Source organism: Pinus tabuliformis, chromosome 5_2, assembly GCF_031772625.1.
Source record: "Pinus tabuliformis cultivar Carrire ecotype Pingquan chromosome 5_2, CPIR1, whole genome shotgun sequence".
Lineage (NCBI taxonomy): Eukaryota > Viridiplantae > Streptophyta > Pinopsida > Pinales > Pinaceae > Pinus > Pinus tabuliformis.
In genome coordinates, this window is record NC_142306.1 from 537,773,197 (window position 1) to 537,791,378 (window position 18,182).

Here is an 18,182-nt window from a genome sequence, read left to right on the forward strand (position 1 = left end):
TAAGCTCAGTCAGATTCAGAGTTTGACTAAGATAGTAAATCACATGTTCACTGTTGAATTCATCTTCTTGAGCTAAAACCATCCCAATGGTGGAATGAGAAGTGGCAAGGTACAAGAAGTAATCCTGGTTGTAGTTGGGAGGATGCAATAATGGTGCATGGGTCAACCCGTGTTTAAGTGCATCAAAAGATTTGTCAGCTATCTCATCCCAAGAGAATGGAGTATTCTGTTTCAACAACTTGGTAAAACACTTTGTTATCTCGGCGTAGTTAGGAATGAAACAACGTAAAAATTTTGGTTTTCTTGCAAACTTTGGAGTTGGCGAAGAGTCGAAGAAGGAGGCAATTTGACAATAGCTTCAACCTTCAAGGGATCGACATGAATGCTGAGTTTTGAAACAACGAATCCTAGTAAACGACCTATTTCTATACAGAAAACACATTTGTGTGGATTCAGCCTAATCTGATAATGCCTACATCTCATAAATATTTCTCATAAATGAGTGAGATAATTGGCTCTACGTAATGAATGGGCAGGTAAATCATCGAGATAAGGCTACGCAATGTGCTTGATGTCATGAAACGCATAAGACATAGCTCTTGAAAAGTTGCTCCAACGTTCTTCAATCCAAAAGGTAATTTGCAATAAGAAAATTCCCCCCATGGACAAATGAAAGCCGTTTTTGGTTGATCAGTAGGGAGTATGTTGATTTGATTGTAACTGGAAAAACCATCCATAAAGGATAATATTTCACTACCGGCACAATCATCAATGATTTGATCGATATAGGGGGTTGGATAATTGTCTTTAGGACAAGCTCGATTAATTTCCCTATAATCAATACATATTCCTATCATTCCTTGCTTTTTGTTAACAGGAACAATATTTGATACCCAATCCGTTAAAGGAATTGGATAAATGAAACCTGCTCGAAGTAATTTCTCAATTTTAGCTTTAATAAAAGCAGCTTTTCGCGGATGTATCTGACGCAAACGTTGCCAGACAGCTTTAGCATCCGGGTAAGTTTTAATTTCATGGACAACAATTGATGGATCAATTCCTAGCATTTCTTCATATGACCAGGAAAACACGTCACTGAATTCTTGAAATAGGGCTTTATAAGTTTGGAGTTCATTGTCCATACAGGAAGCACCTATATGAATGTTTTCAATAATTCCAGGTTTAACTAAAATGTCAATAGGAACCGTTCGAGAAATATTTCCAAAATTTAACTCAGAATCAGGATGTTGCAATGGATTCTGTGGTTCTTTGAAATAATTAGTAGTAAAAATAGATGAAAAATCATTTTCAAAATGATTAAGCTCAGGTAAGAACGAAGATCGATGATGAAGATCTTCCCACGGTAAATCATCAACAGACAAAAGTTCACGAATCTGCTCATCAATATGAACAAGCTTGGAAAAAGTTGTTGAATCTGAGGTTGATATTGAAAGTGATTCTCCATGGACCACATTCATTAGATCAATTTCGGTTGAACAAGGGTCAGAAAACGACTGTACAGCCTGATATGAAATTTCAGAGGGACTCAAAGGCATCGCGTCACCAAATGAATCCACCTCAGACTCAGAAGGTATGATCCAAGGATCATCAAAATCAATAGTGTTTGATGAAATCATATGAATAGTTGCAGTAGGAGGCGATACGTTACAAGGAGGAGAGGAAAAATTTCCTAGTAAACCAGAATCTTTAATCAATCCTACCTCAACATCCTTGTAAGGGATAGTTCTCTTACTGACATGTTGGATACTTTCAGAAGAGGTTGGGTCGGATGAAAAATAAGTCAGTTAGTCTATGGTTACGATCTTTCCATTATGAGGAAACTTGATAAGCCGAAAGACCGATGAAACAACAACAGTTGTAGCATAAGACCAACTGCGACCCAAGAGAAGGTTGTAATCTAGAGGGGCATCAACCACTTCCACATCTAGATTAACAGTTTTTCCTTCAACCCCTATAGGTAAATCCTGTAGAATGCCAAAAGGATGGAACCCATGGCCATCAAAAGCCTTTATAATCATCGGGGATTGACTGAGTGTAGGATAACCAAGCGATATCCAACACTGGATCGACATAATACACGTAGAAGCTCCCTCATCAATTACAGTCCTAAAGCAAGGTCTGTTTTTGACTAACACTAGAATCTGGAAAGCCATTTGATGAGGTAGGTGAGGTGTATTATATTCAAAATCAAAGATTATAAGGTTCAAATCCTGAATATCAACAACTCCTATAGCGAACAATAGTAATTTATGCTGTGCTGGGCATGATTGCAGCACCTCCAAAGCTGACATTGTCGAAGGGGAAATAGCTAAGTCTTCAACAATGTTATAATTCTGAGCAGCTCTCGCATGCGGATTGAAAGCTGACTTCTGAAGTATACCTTTAGGAGACAGTTTGACTACTAAGTTTGGGTTAGGTTTCTCGATCTGTAGTGGATCAGAACTAGAAGGAGTTGAAGTTGATGGGTTTGAATTAGGAGATTCTGCTTCCTTACCACCAACAAGACTTTTACTACCATAATCTTGCGATCGCATCGCAATCTTGACATGAGACATCATCATTATGGATTCTTCTGAGGCATTTGAGGAAGAACCAATCATCTTACTATCTTGACTAGGAAAAGGATCCTTCAAGACAGTAGGCGTTTGAGAACCTTTGACGATTTTCGCAACCTCAGCTCGATGTGGGAAATCTCTTGTAAAATGCTCCTCGTCACAAATGAGACAAGGATAGCAAGGTTTACGTTTCTCGTCAGTAGATTCAGTTTTATCTGATTTCTCTTTTGAGTTTTGTTTATTTTTCTTCTTCCCTTTCTTTTTACCACCAGATTTTGATTTGGCCATAGATGATTCTACGACATGAATATCGACAGGAATTTCAGTGGAAGAGTCTCTTGTTGGGGAATCTGGTAAAGTTATAATAGGAGAAGAATTCTTTGAAGATTTCTTCTTGATTTTGGTGCTAACTGAACCAATCATACCATCAGCAGCATGAGACCCTGAAGGAGCTGCAGTTATTTGATTTTGTTTTGGAAGGTTGGGGATTTTTTCGTGTAAAGTACCCGATTGCATATAAACGAGGTCAAGGTACTGATCTTAAGCAATTACTTGCTCTTCATTAACAACTCCTGCCTTAGCTACATCTTCAGTGATTTTAGGAAATAATGATTTAACAAACCATTATGCTAAAATTTGATCCGGAATCAAAACTTTCACTAAACGTCCTCTACGTTGCCATTCATGAATATGATCTAAAATATATGTGGGCGTTGACTATTTTAATGAAGTTAATAATTCCGTGTTGTTATCATATCTGACAGGCAACTGAAAATGAGTTAAGAAAGAAGTGGCTAATTGACTAAAATTATAAAAAGGAGCTCGCGGTAACTCAATGTATGACTTGGCTGCAAGACCAATCAGAGTGTGCTAAAAAAGACATAACCGAATTGAATAATCAATAATGGAATTAGATGCACACCAGAGGTGATAAGTCATCACATGGTTTGATGGATCCTCTCCCAATTTACCTTCAAACTTTGGGATATCACTGGGCAACATATTCGGCATTGGTGGCCAAAACTGAAGATAATTAATCGGATCATTCGTAAGGCGCAACAAATCAAGAAAGTCCAAAGTTGCAATAAACGGTAACTAACGGTTAGGGTCACGAAAGCCCTGGGTCATAAGACCAACCCCAGGAGGAGGATATACAGGATAACTTGGAATTGGAATTGCATTTGGGATATTATATCCTCCCGGAAAACTAGGATTAACCGGACCAAACTAGGGTTGTTGGGGTTGCTGATAAGTATATCCAGGGTACGGTTGATACTGGTAAACTGGGCTCTGCACACCAGGACCGAATTGGTAATTTCCCTGGTACAGTTGATAAGTGAATTGCATTTGACTTATGACAACCATACTTGGACTAGTTTGTCCTACAAGCATCTGAACCGAAGTCTAAATTATAGGTCTTGACTGAGGTAAAGAGGCTTGAGGATTTGATGCAGGAACAGTAGAAACCAGGGTTGTCGATACTCTAGAAGTAGGTGGGGTAGATTACACAAAAGCTGCAGTAGTTGCAATAGTCATTTGAGGCAGATTTCAAGGCAAACTAGGCCCAGACTAATGAGCTACAAAAGGTACAGAAGTTTGAATAGTAGGTTGGACAGGTTACTGGGTTGAACCAGAAACCAAAGGCTTTCCAGATTGAGATGACAACCGCACATTAGGTTGCAAAATCTGTTGAGTTTGAGATGGATCCCACACCATGTTCGTTCCGGGGTACGGACCCATAGAAGGTTGAGCATATGAAAGGCCATAACTGGGTTGAGCATAGGGCTGATAATTAAATGGCACATTTCCAGTTCCTTGTACAAATGATTGACCAGAAGGTGGTTGGAAACCTTGGGTTGGGTACTGACCTTGAGGTTGATAACCTTGAGGCACGTACTGAAACTGGGGTTGACCTTGAGGTATATATTAATACTTGGGTTGACCTTGAGGTATGTACTGAGTCTTGGGTTGACCTTGAGGTATGTACTATCCCAAAGGTATGTACTGTCCTTGAGGTTGCCCCCCAGGTGGTAACTAACTACCTTGAGGTTGCCCACCAGGCTATAATTGAGTACCTTGAGGTTGCGGATTTGGAATAGTACTAGACATCATTAGAATTTCTTTTACGCTCAACGGTTGAGTTCTGTTATTTCCAGTTGATATCGTATGTTCAATGGGTTGAGGAGATGCTCCTGAAAAAGTACCAGTGAGTGACTGATACCCAGAAGGAATAGAAGGACCGCCATATAAAAATGTTTCCGGTGATTGGGAAAACATGGATGACTGTGTTGACATATTCAAAGGAGGATAATAACCTCTAGGTGTTGGATGAAAAGGAATTCGAGGTGGCGAAAATCTAAGATCCATATTTTCTAAAAAGTTGGTCAATGAGACGTACTAAGCATCCCTCCTAGGTGGACTGTAGAAAATTGATTCATGCTCCCTAAGTTCTAAAGTTTGTTGATTTGCAGGGAGAGTTATATCTTCTTCCGGACTAACAAGTTCTTCAATAGAAATGAGTCCAGAAGGAAGATTTTGGTTAATGATCCTTCCTACCCTGGGTGAATCAGGACCATTAGAAGTTGGAGAAGAAAATCCTGAGGATGGAGTAGCAATAGGTTCAGTTTCAAGCTTAGAAATTTCAGGTTCTTCAACTAATTCACTAGTAGAAGAAATACTACCAGTAACTTCGGAAAATGAAATTGGTTCAGAAATATACTCTGTTGCTTGAACTTGATAATTATGATGAAAAATTAAAGAAGACTCTCTGGCTTCCGGTGACCCACCTCTACTGTCACTAGGTGATACAAGAGCTCGTATCCCTTCAAGCTAGCTTGGTGTATACTCAGGAGGTTGCCCCCCGAAGTCTACGGGATTGTCTGGGTAATTCAACCACGATTAAATATTTTAATTACTTCACACGCAAACAAAGAAAATCTCAATAAAACCACCTAAAGTCTCTAAAGAACCAAACAATTGAATCACATGCCTAAAAAATCTAAGAGTTCAAACCACACACAAACAGTAACTTTCCGTACCAAAAACACTAGTTGGTGATGAAATCCAACAGCGTAGAATTCAATACAAAAAGGGTGGTTGGAATAGTTACCCTGACAACCTACTTAAGGAAACAAACTGGCACAAGTTTCTTCACAAAACCATCTCAAGTGAAGAGAACCCCCTAGAGAGTCCAAGTGAGTCTACTCGACGTATCCTCCAGGTACAGTGACACTCGTCCTTCACCGTCACCTTAGGAAAGAATATTAAGATTATGGTCACTAACGACACCAACAGTAACAAATACAACTGGGGGAATAGTCTACGATCCGATCTACGCACAAGGGCAGAGTAACAAATCTCAATCCCCTTGAAGGCTCCTCGACATGATCAATCCTAGGTTTACCAGCAAGTGACCCCAGGCTCCTCGACAATGGTTAATCCGAGGTTTATCGTTTTTAATACGCGCAAATCTTATATCTTTCCCAATGAGACAAACTTGATTGTCTCAAAGGTTCGGACATGATCTCGTGATTGACTCCTTTAAGAGGAGCTTCCCAGATTATATCAATTACAATTGGATTTATTTCCTACCGCAAGATATAGCTACTTGTTTGTTTTAACTATCTTGGAGAGTTAATTACTCCCTACTCCAAGATACTAGCCTAAGCTATATTGGTGATAAGAGTCCTAGAAATAAAAAGATTGCTAGATCAATTTTAATTTAAGCGTTATTTTTATGGGTTGTTTCTTAAGTCAATAGGAATGGAGATGAAACTTTATGGTGTGAAGACTCAACTCCAAAAACACTAAAAATGCACATAAGATGATAAACAATTCTTTTTCTTCAATGAATTTCTAGCTAAAAGAAAGAGTTGAGAATGCAATTCTTTGAAAAACAAATCTTTCTTTCAACATGTAAATGAAAAGAAAATCATTTTTGTCTTTTTCAATAAACTCAAAATGAGACTACTAACTATGCTCACAAAAAATCCCTTTTCTTTTTCAACACTCAAAAACTATAGAAAACAATTTCTTTCAAAAGAGATTCTAAAATTTCTAGAAAACACTCAAAACTGTAAAACTAATGTTGAGATCTAAACTTCTAAAAATCTAATTCAAATAAAAGCTTTAAATATTTTTGAGGACGTTTTACTTAGTTATTCAATAAAATAAGGATTAATTCGCTCAGAATAACAAATCAATCAAAAAACACCCAGCTATGTTTTCTTTTATAAAAATGAAATTCAAAACTTACAAGCAAGTTCGTTCAAAGCTTTGCAAAGAGAAAACGAAATCTATTTCTCACCAAGGGCAGATTTCACAAATCAGTCAGACTCATCAAGAAGACCAAAAAGACCAGGTTAATCTAAGGTTTCTTAGGCTTCTAATCTCTAAGTCACTACAAAGACCAAGTGAAAATCAATCCAGGCATGCAAAACTTCTAGAAAATCACCTAAAACCAAAATGCCAATGGAACTCACTCACAAGAGATTCTTGACAGAACACATGCAGATCTGGGTAGACACTAAAAGTTGAAAATAAAAAGTTAACTTAACTGGATGAAAACATTTTAGGTTTTTCAAAAATTTTAACATGATCCGCAGGCTTCCAGTAGAACTAGATGCGGTACCGCTCTGTGTACTCAAGGAAAGATGCGGAGAGGTCCGCACTGTCTGTAAAAAGAAAGTGCAGTTGCATGTAAACTTCGGAAAAAAAAAAAATAATCCAGATCCTAAAAACTACACAATCCCACACACATTAAGCAAAATCCACAAACGGGGATAAGTTTCTCAAGTCAAAGAAAAAAGGAAAACCAAAAACCAAAATCAAGTCCCTAGTGGAGTTGTCAATTTGTCGGTCGGATAAATCGTTTTTGCGGACAAGACCGATCTCCCTAGTATCAATAGATATCTAGCAACAAACAGGACAAGCAAATCTACCTTTCTCTAAATATATTGTGATTCATTAATAAAAACTAAAGAGGTGTTTTAGACCCTACCTTAAGTCCAACGCTAGTTTGTGGTAGCCACGCTTCGACCATCCGAACGAGTTTCCTTTTGAGAACCTGCAATTACAAACAGGCACACATCAAATAACACCTACATAGCCAATATAATAAATCATATGGTGATCAAGGAATCCATGAAATAAACCATAAAACACAGCTTATTGAGAAAAAGAAACTTGATTGTATTAACTTTGAAAATAGAAGAATTTTACAACCTTTGGTGCCTTGATGTTGTACAAGCTCCTCCCAGGGTCCGAAACAGGAATATCCTCTACTTTGACAAGCTTCACACTCTTCCAAATGATATCAACAAGGTATGTGATCTTTCCTCACTTAAGCTCAATTAGGAAGACTAAGTTCCAGCAACATTTCACCTCAAAAAGCTTTAGCTTTCAACCTCCCCAGTAACCAGCCCATTGCTTCATTTTATAGTGCAAAGGAAGGAGGTTATTGATCCACCTATGAAGGGATAGAGTTGTCCTTCAAAGGGATAAGCTCCTCACATCAAGGGGTTAGCTCCTAAATGTATGGGATGCATGAACCTTAAAGGAGCGAACTTGCCACCCCAAGGTTCCTTCTAGAAGCTTCAAAAAATGACTCAAAGTGAGTTTTTAAGAATGTACTTGCACCTCTTTGACTTTTACAGGGGTCCACACCCATTACATAGAGACAGAGCAGTCAGGTACGCAGGGGACATGACCAGTAGGTGCGGGACCGCAGGTAATGCTAAGAGAAAGTGTGGAACCAGATTTTTGGAGACTTTTAAGGGTTTTCTCTTATTTTTCAAGGCTTGACATGAAGAACTGAGATTTAAGACTTGCAAAGGAGGAAAGTATGAGTGGTGATAGACTCAGACTAATTGTAGAATGTCATGGTGACAATATTTTGTGCAACAGATTGCCCCCTAAAGTGAGAAGTCTGTAATAGATGCGGTTAGCACTTGTCATCTAAGAAGAGTGAAGTACTTTATCATTTCAAGGATCATCCTGTGGACACCCTGGTTGGAACCTGTAAAAACATTCAATACAATATATATATATATATATATATATATATATATATATATATATATATATATATATATATATATATATATATATATATATATATCTGTGTGTGTGTGTGTGTGTGTGTGTGTGTGTGTGAACATATCATTGCTGAGGTAGGCATTCCCATACTCAGATCAAAACTAACTAGAAAACTAACTAAACTGCTATGATACAGGAATGATTTTGTAATACGTCACAAGTATAGACATATGTAGACACAGTATGGGCATAGCCATCTGCTTATGAATAGTCCACTGTATAATGAATAGTAAAATTCCTCATAGCCTGGATGGTGGAAACTAGATCCAGGGTCTTGATTTCTACTTCCTGAACTAGTACGATTCTATCCATGTGAATGAATGTGTCGAAGTCAAACATGGTAGAAACCACTTGATTACCAGTCAATGATGTGAACTATTAACAAGTGTGAGAGAAACCACCAGTAATTTCAATGGCTCTCAAAGTACTCAGTACAATCCATGAAATGTGAATAGATGAGCAATGTTGAACATGTCATAGAATCCTTTAATCGAAGGTCAATGATGCAACCTGTCGTCGAAGGCGAGAAACCTGGAATTGAGGCATGCAGATTCCAAGGTACTGACAATTTCTAGATCATCTTTCTAGATAATGAGCTGAAGTCAATAGAAAGAAATCCATCATAGGCAAGCCCACAACACGAAATCATAGATCAAGTTTGAAGAAATATATTTGGGAAGGACTAACTCAGGGATGGTCAAGATGGATGACAGATATTTTACAAATGAATGGTTTATTTGAACTGACCTCTTGAACACATAACGATACTGCAGATTGTTTGGTGACAATTGACCCAAAGCTAATACCCAGAAACTGGCTGAAGACTTTCAATATGGTTTGATTAACTGTTAGGCAAAGGATTTACCAACCTAGGTGAACAAAAAGTGTCATGTTCAAGAGTGGTTAAATGCTTTTCTAAAACACAAAGTATAATAAACAGGTTCATGTTTCTCTCTTTTCCCCCACCATTTCTGGCAAGTACCTCTTTATTTTTGACAAGCTTGAGGAGGATAACATTTGCTTGCTTATAAGCTCATCCTTCGGATGAGTCCAACTTAGTTGAAATTCGAACCCTAAGAAGGAGTGGTCCATTCCTATTTAAAATTGAACAGGTCCTTTACTATTGAATTTTAACGAGTCTAGTATAGAAGAAACTCAGCGTTTTTCAATTTTAGGGAGTTAGAAGAAAAACTTAAGAAAACTCCATGGATGTCCTTTTTGTAAGTTTGTGTCTCCCAAGCCCGAGAAAGTATAAAATAATACTTGAGAGAACTGCTTGACCATTACGATCAAGGAGTAATTTTCATAATTAATGTCTCTGATCCGAATAGTAAAAAAGTGATCAATGGCACGTTGTTTTATAACCAATATCGAACTTGAAACGACAAAAGCCCGACAATCTTTTCATGTTTATACGGTCATAAAAGAGCTGTAAGTGAACTGTCCTTTTAATTCCATTTTAACGAGCTTAAAAGAAAAAATCGGAAATCTTTTCATATTTTACGAGTCAGAAAAGAGCTTAAAGAGGACTCCTATGTTTTTTGTTGAAAATGATCAATTTTCCCTGAAAAATCCAATATTCTTCACAAAAATTCAAACATTACTCATACCTGTTTAAAATAAATAAAAATGCATCAAAATTTAACTTTTTAAAGTGAAAAATAAACAAATTAAAAATTCATTTATTCAAAAAACCTTATAAAAGGGGCTTTTGTAAATTCATTTTTATCGTTTGACTTCAGATTGAGAAGAGAGAGCTTTTGGGTAAGAAACTTCCTCTGAAGATTGTGGAAAATCCGTCTGTTGGAAATGCAAACCTTCAGCTCCAGGTAATCCACATCATCCTTATCTTGCATTTCAATCATTTGCATTTCATTTTTAGGCTTCCATTTTGATTTTTTAGGGAAAAATTAGTTTAGAAAACCGTTCGCGGGGCTCTGCAGGCGCAACATGCAGAACCTGCAAACCCCGACCTTTTATACCAAAGGAAAGAGCCAGAGTTCTGCACCTGTTGCTTAGGAAGAGTGCGGACCTAAGCACTGTCCCTAACTAGTGGGTGCGGACCCCGCGAAATAGGTTTTAAAATTTCAAATTTCTCCATTTCCACCCAAAAATTTTCGAACTAAATTGTTCTAATACATCTATTGTGCAATGTAGGACATACAAAATGCTTATTTGGTGGGAACACAAGCACGAGGATGTGGACCTTGCCACAATAAATCATCAACCCTCAATGGATGGATTGAGAGCATGCAGACTATTTAAATTCTGGGCCATACCTGGCATGAGGGCCCAAGTAGACTTTTTGCAATGCCTGGTAGACATGTGGAATATACGGGGCCAGTGTTTCATTATTGGTGGCCACCAACTTGAAATCGAGCTAGAGGACATTTAATTCTTGACTGGTTTGCCCAAGAGAGGTGAACGATTATCTCTATTCGGGACGAGGTTAGGTGGCCAGTCTGTCGATAGTCTCTGACTAGAGTTTTGTAATGACCAAACAAAGGACAAAGGGATTGATATCAAAACTATCTCCCATCCTAAACTTAAAGTGATTGCATTTACTGTCACTAGACTCTATGGAAGTGCAACACTGCATGTAGCTACCGGATCCCAAATGCGAATGGCCGTAGACTGTTATCGAGGTACCATCTTCAACTGGTGCGAAGTTGTGTTGGCGAATGTAAAAGGCCAACTAACTAGAGCAAAGAACGGACAACTAAAAAACTTTTGATATGGTTTCCTAGTTGTGAGCTTTGGTCTAGAGAGGGTCCCAATGTTGGTCCCATAGCAGCTTTCCATTGGAGTTGGACTTCCCTGAGAGCCAAACATTTTCGAACTAAATTGTTCTAATACATCTATTGTGCAATGTAGGACATAAAAAATGCTTATTTGGTGGGAACGCGAGCACGAGGATGTGGACATTGCCACAATAAATCATCAACCCTCATTGGATGCGTTGAGAGCATGCAGACTATTTAAATTTTGGGCCATACCTGGCATGAGGGCCCAAGTAGGCTTTTTGCAATGCCTGGTAGACAGGTGGAATATACGGGACCAGTGTTTCATTATTGGTGGCCACCAACTTGAAATCGAGCTAGAGGAAATTTAATTCTTGACTGGTTTTCCCAAGAGAGGTGAACGATTATCTCTATTCAGGACTAGGTTAGGTGGCCAGTCTATCGATAGTCTCTGACTAGAGTTTTGTAATGACCAAACAAAGGACAAAGGGATTGATATCAAAACTATCTCCCATCCTAAACTTAAAGTGATTGCATTTACTGTCACTAGACTCTATGGAAGTGCAACACTGCATGTAGCTACCGGATCCCAAATGCGAATGCCAGTAGACTGTTATCGAGGTACCATCTTCAACTGGTGCGAAGCTGTGTTAGCGAATGTAAAAGGCCAACTAACTAGAGCAAAGAACGGACAACTAAAAAACTTTTGATATGGTTTCCTAGTTGTGAGCTTTGGTCTAGAGAGGGTCCCAATGTTGGTCCCATAGCAGCTTTCCATTGGAGTTGGACTTCCCTGAGAGCCTAAGCTAATGCGTTGGGTTGCAGTTATGGCCCATCATCCTGAGGAGGGTTTAGAGGTTGTTCGATTTCTGCCTTAGTATTTTCGTTGGTTGGAGAACCAACTCTTCGTGATTCAAGATTTTTAGTATGTTGGGATGGATTATCATGGTGACCCAAACATGACTCTTCCACCAGGAGAGCAGTGGGATGATTCAGGTAAAATCATTCTCAACATTTTCTAAGTTTTAACTAATTTTTTGTTTTTGTTTTTAAATTGCCCAAAACTAATAATAAAAGTTTCAAATGCAGATGTGGGTCCACGGCGACCAGCCACTCTTCGGCCTTATGAGAGGAGACACCAAGCTGCAGCAGTACCAACCCCATGGGATGAATCTACAGAGACCCTAACCGAATTGGAAAATCATCTAGAGCATTGGACAACAAATATTCCAGAGACTAGCATAGATGATATTCCATTTAGGTTACAACGCTATGTGATTGGGGTCCCAGGACCTTTCAGGAGCTTCCTTTGTAGGGTGGCCTGAGTAGTGGTTTCTTATCGTGATCATCACCAGTGATAGGATGATTTCCTTTGTAGACTCATACGACATTTTTGCTGATCATAAGGTGTTTTTCAGCTTATGATTGAAGACGATGTATATTTTTGACACACTTCTATGCTATGCTATATCATTATTACTGGTTATCTTGTATAACATGTTATGGAATGTTTTTAAATTTACTGTTTGATTATTGCAAATGTCTATTTAACATTCGAGAAGCAATTGCATCTACTAATGTATTTAAATATCTTGGAATATGCTGATATTCAATGTAGTCAAATTCACGTTCCAAGAGACGAACTCTCAAAAATAATCTTAATAACATTGGATTTCTAATGGCATAAACTCTGTTAAGCTGCAATACAACAAGTTAAAAATCTAATCTAACAATCAAACTCTGAATCCAAAATGAGATGGATTCAGATAATAACTCAATCACTGCACTATACTCTGCAATGTTGTTCATTGTTTGACTGAGGCTTACCCCATGCATAAATACCAACTCATCAGAGGGTGAATAGATAACCCAAGCTGCAGAAGAAATGTTTCATGTACTATGAAAAGTGGTGGGCTCCAGTATTGTAGCAATAATGCTACAACTCCTGGAGCTTCCTTCTCTAATTTTATCAACCCGGTAGTTCGTAACAAACTTGAAAGCGACGGTGCTATATGCACAAGTACTAGCTCTTGTCGCAGCTGTCACTTGGTCAGCTGGCACAAGTCCGCTAGGGCTCAAGCCAACTTCTATATGTTCTCAGAAGAAGCTTTCTAAATGATGAACGAAGGCTATCTCAAAGGAAATTAACCTATTTTGCAAGAATGAACTGAAAGCCAACCAAACATGGAAACCCTAGTAAACCCTAATCTGACTAGCTTAATCCTTATGATGCAATGGTGGGAATGCAACTTCCAGAAATGATGCCATTACTTCTAGTGAGATGAGATGCATGCATTTAAACTACTTCCATTGAAGAGAACACGTTTTTGTATTTTTGCTCAAGTGGGTGGAGTCATTATGATTGTGCTTCTTACTGGGTCTTGACTGTGCAGGGGTAGTTCAAAGGGGAGGAAGGCTTGGGAAAGGTCAGGAGGACTCTGAGAGGTTCCAGGGGATCCTTCACATCATTCCACAGAAGTTCACAACGTTCAGGTGCTTGGCAACCGTGTTTGCAGGCTTCTACAGGATGTCTGCAGGGGATCCTACAGGAAGCTCGGGATTTCTACAGGAAGTCTGCTAACTTCTACAGGATGTTCTGCAGTCGGAGTTTTGGGTGATGGAGGAGTGAAGGAGCTGTATGGGTGGATAGGTAAGATGACAGAGGAGCTTGTGATGGCCTATGGACAGAGAGATGAGATGGGGAAGGTGTGTGTAAAGCTGGTTGGTCTAGAGGAGGGTAGTAGTAGTGGAAGGTCAAAAAGATTGAGCAACGTGGACAGTAGAAGGGTTGGAAGGCAAATGAGCTGAACAGAGGATGAGTAGGTGGCTTAGGCACGGTTTAGAAGGATAAGAACACGATGAAGTGGTGCTGCGCAGTGTAAATGAAACAAATCACCCTTATCTTGCATGTAAACGAAAGTTCACCAACCTATTCTAACTGTTTTATTAGGAATCAAAGAACAGCAATGTAAGTTGAAGGGAAACCGTGCATGATGCTGAACCAAAGAGTCATTACTCAAGATATAATCGTATGGACAATTCTTCAACCGAAAACATTACATCAATACTTGCATGCATATGTTAAAACAGTGTTTTTGGCAGTTGGCACGGTCTACACTTCCGGTCCCCAAACAGAGGTGAAAGTGAGCATGCATTCAACCCTTTTTTGAACTCAACGTAACTTCAATCTCCCTACGCTAATTCTGAACTACTGAAACAACTGCATTCATGAAACTAACCTACATAACCAAACCGAAACAGTCAACTCAGCAAACTGTGTTTTCCAAGTGCATGTAAAGGAAAGAAATGCAATGATAAAAGAAAGACAAGTAACAATACAAAGAAAAGGAGGTCTATTGCTCTCAGGTTGGGCCCTAACCTGAGAGCTATAGCTCCTCTAAGAACTCAGAATTGAATCCAAATCTGCCTGCCTTTTATTAAAAGATCATAATCATGAGTCTAACAACATGCCAAAATTGGCTTACAAAGAGCAAAAACAGAGCTACAGCTCGTGATTCAAAATCTACAACAAAGGTTCAAGAGTCTTTATCGAAGGCTACAGCCTCAATATTTATACATGATGAGGGCCAAGCTGGCCTCCTCAATTAGTGGGGCTTGGCTGTCCAACTAAAAGTAAACTGTTGTTCCTGTAGGATCCATTGGCTGCCTTCTAGCTCGGTGGTGATAGCTGTTGGAGCTCGGAGTTGGGGTGGAGATCACGAGGAAGGTCATTCAAGGTTGTGGACAACCTCCCTATAAACCCGCAATGCCACCTTGGCTGTCTCCTTGTCCTCATTTGCGTGGTCTTTGCTCCATTTAATGTCAAAAAACCTGAAATCATCATGTATTAGCCACATAGGCATAATGACTGCCCTTCTTCCTACAAATAACATGAATATACTAAGAAATGATGCATAAGTGATAAAAAATGAAGGGTTGAGCAAGGTAAGTAGGCTAAATGAGCCCAAATTGTTACCAAAAATTGGGGCTCATCATCACCCCCCAGCTAAAATATTTGCTCATCCTTGAGCAACTAGTCCAACTCTTCATCCTTCATTGCCTTTACTGCTACCCTTACATCCCAAGCCTCTGTAGTAGTGTCATCCTTGCTGATATGAAACCCAGCCCTTCTGTTTACCTCTTCCCACTGTTCATTATCATCTGTCTCTGTGCTGCCTTCCATCAATCCTAGCAGCAGTGGTGGGCTGAGTTTAAGGCCAATCCAGCTAGCCTGGAGGTTTTGCATGGATTTATTATAGAGGGCTACCCGTACCAGAGCTTCCCTCATCCGAGTTGGGGTATGGTACTCACGGATTTTCAGACTGTGTGCCAATGTATTCCATCTGCGTGTGCATGCTTCGACAGCGTTGTCTCCTAAAAGTCTCTCCATGTCCTCAAAATGAGCTATGGCTTGGGCCTGTTGATCCATATATCTTAATGAAGCTTGAGGGTTAGTGGACAAATGTTGGTGTGCCGAGATTAGTGCAACTGGATCCCCCGGTTCTGGTCTGATGAGCAATGGCTCGTTCAGCTCTCGGTTCAAGATTGCTTTGGCTTCTGCTGCTCTTTTGTCCTCATGGTTCAGCCATGAGGCAAATGCCATAAATTGCATATCTCCCAAGGCCGTATTGGGATCCCATGAAACAACATTAGGCAGGGCCAGATTATGGAGGTAGAACTCCGCTAATTTGGCCCTATCCTCTATTGAGCTAGTACTGCAAAATTCAGTGAATTGCTGCGGGTCTTGGAGCTGAGAGATACCTCTTTGCACCAAGGTATTGATTTGGAATTGCAGCCATTGGTCTTTCAAGTACAAGCCATAGGATTTGGCTGGCTGTCTGCATTGGATAGCATCCATGGCCCAGCTGGCCATGCAGGCCAATTGTGCTTCTTTCTGCTGCAGCTGTTCTCTGAGAGCTTGCACCTCAATTTGTGCTTGATGTTCTGCTTCCTTTAGAAGTGTGGTTGGCTCCCCAGGACCGGTGTTCAGTTACTTTTTGCCTTGTTGTTCCTCTGTGGTGTCCTTGGAGGATGTACCTGTCCCTGCCCTCAGCTCCTGTAGCTGCAATCTCAGCTTCTGGTTTTCTTCCTGTAGGAACACGCATTGGCAATTTGCCACGTGTTTAGCCATGGACAATTCACTTCTGGCCTCCTTGAGCTGCTCCTGTAAGTGACCTATGTCTGCCACACCCTTTGACTTGGATATTTTCATCCACGTGTGTGTACAGACTCTTTCTTCCTCTAATGCAAAAAACAGTGGCACAGTAAATTTCTGAGGTATAATTTTGCCAGCCTCTAAGAAGTTGTAATATGAACTCAGACTTGGCTGAGGGCTGGGCTCTAGTATATGCTCTTTCTCCACTTCCTTTGGTGGCTCTACTTCACCCTCCCTTGGTGGTGATAAGGGTGCTTCTCCTTCCATTCTCTCAGTTTCTTTAAACCTGGCTAAGGTTTCCTGTAGAGCATCTTCAGCATCCTGTAGCCGAGCTTCTTCAGTCAATTGGTCTAACTTTCCTTGCCACGTAGTTTTCTTCGGGCTCCCCCTCTCATAGGTGACTGATATCCTCGAGGGGGACCTTTCCTTGGGCGAAGTAGGGGCATCTTCAATGATGATCGGGCTGCTGGACGGAGGCTGTGGCTTGCCTGTCTTTATTCTCACACTTCTTCGAGCTTTAAAATATAGAGGGGTCTCCCTCTTTCTCTTCTCCTTTGGCTTAGGAGGTGTGCTGAGGGCGGCCAGCATAGCTGTTGCCTCCCTTTCACGAATGTCAGCTTTCTTGTCCTTGGGTTTCACTTTTTCGGGGCTTCCTGTAGAAGACCCTGTTTTAGTCAATTTCATGCTTCTTGTAGAAGACCCCTGTTCAGTTAATTTTGGGCTTCCTGTAGAAGCCGGTTTCGGATTTCCTGTAGAAACAGGTGTCACCGCCTTGGTTTGCTTTGCTGCATGAGTTTTGCTTTTTGACTTGGTTGCGGTTGCTTTCGAGGCACTTTTGCTGATGTGGACCTTCTCAGCCTTGTCCACTCTGCCTTGCAACCTTTTCTCTCTTGCTATCAAGATGGGTGTGTCATCTTTCTTTTTGTCACCCTTTCTCTCTTGTTTCTTCTCTTGCTTTTTCTTCTGCTCTGTGGTCGGGGTCTTTTGGCCTTTTTCTTTCTTCACTGCGGGCACTGACTCTTTCTCCTCACTGCTAGATGAACCGAGCTCTTCGGTCAGCATCTTTATATCACCATCCTTGGTCAAATTTCTGAAGGCTTCCCATGAGAGAGGAACCTTGTATGTGTGGAGCGCATCCTCCACAAGGAGTTTGATGAGTCCATGGTGGGCTACCTGGTCTGGTGTGCCTTCTTTCAACTTGGTTGCACACTCAATCAGAGACTGTAGTAGAAAGTAAGGGAGACTGAGTTTGTTTTCTATAGGTAGATCCATCTGGTGCCGTAATTCAGTGAGTAACCGAAAATGATACCCGTATACAATGCTAAAACGGCCTTCGCAGGTGATGTACTTCATAATTTGCAGGCTAACTTCATTCCACGGTGGCAGTAAACTAGTTCTACGAACCCCATTTTTGTCTTCTGAGAATTCCTCCTCTGGTGGAAAGAATTCTTTCTTAGCTTGTTGGCCCAATTTCCTTTCTTCTTTATCCCATGGTAATCCCATTGGGAGCTCCGTAACTCGGCTGATGAATTGTGGGGTGAGTTTGAGGCTTAAACCCCTGAAGTTAACGGTGGCCAATGTTTTAGATTTCAGCCTCAGAGCTTGCAAAAACTC